The sequence below is a fragment of the Rhyacophila brunnea genome, unplaced genomic scaffold, assembly GCF_057557595.1.
Source record: "Rhyacophila brunnea isolate RB1 unplaced genomic scaffold, BYU_Rbru_1.0 scaffold_15, whole genome shotgun sequence".
NCBI lineage: Eukaryota > Metazoa > Arthropoda > Insecta > Trichoptera > Rhyacophilidae > Rhyacophila > Rhyacophila brunnea.
In genome coordinates, this window is record NW_028232806.1 from 28,189,099 (window position 1) to 28,191,376 (window position 2,278).

Sequence of the window (2,278 nt, forward strand, 5' to 3'; positions counted from 1 at the left end):
ATCAAAAAAAAATCTCAAATTGCAAGCTTTGTATTTTTCCACTAGGTTCTCTGTTGGCATATGAATGAAAATAAAGAATAATATCCAGTAATTAATATTTAAATTCAGTGATAAATATGGGGGTCTCTGTATATTTTATTGAAATCTTTCACAGATTTAAAAAGTTTCGATTAATTTTGAGAGATGTCACTGTGTGATGTATTCTTATAATTGTATTATTACCTAATATAGCCTGGCAGTCGTGGCCGAGTGGTTAAGGCGTCTGACTCGAAATCAGATTCCCTCTGGGAGCGTAGGTTCGAATCCTACCGGCTGCGGATTTTTTGTTGTTTTCTCTTTTTTATGAACCCATTACGAGAAAATGAATACGGCGTGTCATTTTTGGGCTGCCAAAAACACTTAACAAATTATGCCATTAAGTTAATTGCATGCCATTTGTAGGGAGACTACTGAAAATTCATGCAACCTTTGACATTTCAGCATTCACCTGAATTTTCCGAAAGATCAAATTCATTCGGAGAAAATCGTGCGATCGCGCCACCGAAAAGTGGCGCGACTAGTTGCGACAGAATTTCAGGGAACTTTGTTGTTCTAACGAAAAGGGAGGCGTTGGATTTGGGAGAATACATTCATATTGGACTTTAATACAATTCTTGTTGGATTATTAAAAACAGTATTCGTGTTAAATTTCTTTATGAAAATATTATAAGAATTCATTAAGTGTGTGAATTAGTATACATAACTTCTGTTTAATTTCGTTGTGAATGTTTCAAAGAAATTAGTAGGTATTTACCGTACCTAATTAATTATTGTTTTCAATAAAATCAATATCTCTGACAGATTTACTGATTCACCGCGTAAACTGTAAACTTACCGCAAGGGCTGTAAGCTATAAAAACGTAGGTATACACAAAAAAGCTTACAAAACATTATTTTTCCTCGAAGTGAACGCAAAGCGTCAGTGACGTCCCGTGGGGGTAGGCAGATTGAGCGTCGCTTGGTCGCGGCAGTTACCTAAAGGGCGGCAAATCAAGGAGAATCAGTAGGTACCTATACATAGAAAGCTACGTAAACTTAGTAATAACGGAAATATCTTTCCATTAAAAAATACAGCTCACTGGTTGGTTGGAAACACTTTTAATAAATAAGTTTTAACAGGACTTTATTTTTTGGTCGGGTTCGTAATGTTTAGTGTACTTCCGTTGTCCGTGGACGTCACGTTCTTGGTGAACAGTAATGACACGTGCATACCTAATTTAAAACTTATCCAAATATGTTTGCCAGTCACTCACGAGTTTTTGAAGTTGTCAGGTGTATTTTTAAATGTACCTATCTGAAACCGAATACTCACAATATTGTCTATTGAAGCAGAGGTCGCATTTCAATTAGATTTAGTGGTATAAATACCTATATCTTGTTAGTAATGTATCCATACAACACATGTCTTAAATACCTATTTGAGTCATGAAAGGATGATAAAAAGTACTGTATAAAATGATTTGGCACTGCTTAGGGGCGGCATCTTGTCCAGGGACGTCACTGCAAAGCGTGTTGGTAATTTTGATGTCGACACTTTTGATGTCGGTATCACTCAGTGGCGAAGGATACCTGCAGTGATGTCCCGTGGGGCTAGGCAGGTCATGCGTTACATACGGGCGGCAGATAATAAAGGGCGGCGAAGTAACGAACACAAATAAGTACCTACTTGCAGTGGCGCTTTTTCATGAGGCAGAAGCGAGATTTTAGTTAAAATAAACGAAGCATAAAAACCCTGACAACAAAATATTGTTGATATATACTTATTGTAATACAATATGTCATGTCGGTTTATCGCATAAACATTGTCTAAGGCATAAACAAATTTTTCACAAGGGTGCTGTAAAACCTCGTGGCAATGACCTCATTCTCAGTAGGTAGGTACGTAAATGTTTAGTGTTGAGTGTTTGTCAATTGAAATGTTTTTGACATAGGTACCTAGATTAAATATAACTGAGACAGAGTTATTGCATACATGGATGTGGGAGAAAATGCACCCGCTTTTTCGGTACCTACCGTAACCTTGCTTATCCCTACCCACCACGTCACCAACCAATCACAGCGTAGCAATAATTTAAATCGGTGTTGCTTAGACTTGAAATTATTCCCCGAATTGCCGAATTTAGTTGTCGAAAATAACTAACCTAACCTAATTTGACATTTCTAGAGGATGTAGCTTGCACGGCTCCAGCGCATAGAGCCTACCAGCGAAACCAAAATGTTCTGTCAAAATTTACTGATC

At 37.3% G+C, this 2,278-nt stretch overlaps 1 non-coding gene across 1 annotated transcript; it reads left to right on the top strand.

Annotated features, from left to right (window-relative positions):
• Nucleotides 1-235: 235 nt before the first annotated feature.
• TRNAS-CGA (transfer RNA serine (anticodon CGA)) lies at nucleotides 236-317 on the top strand. The gene has a single exon. It is a non-coding gene; the product is annotated as a tRNA-Ser (tRNA).
• The last annotated feature ends 1,961 nt before the right edge of the window (nucleotides 318-2,278 follow it).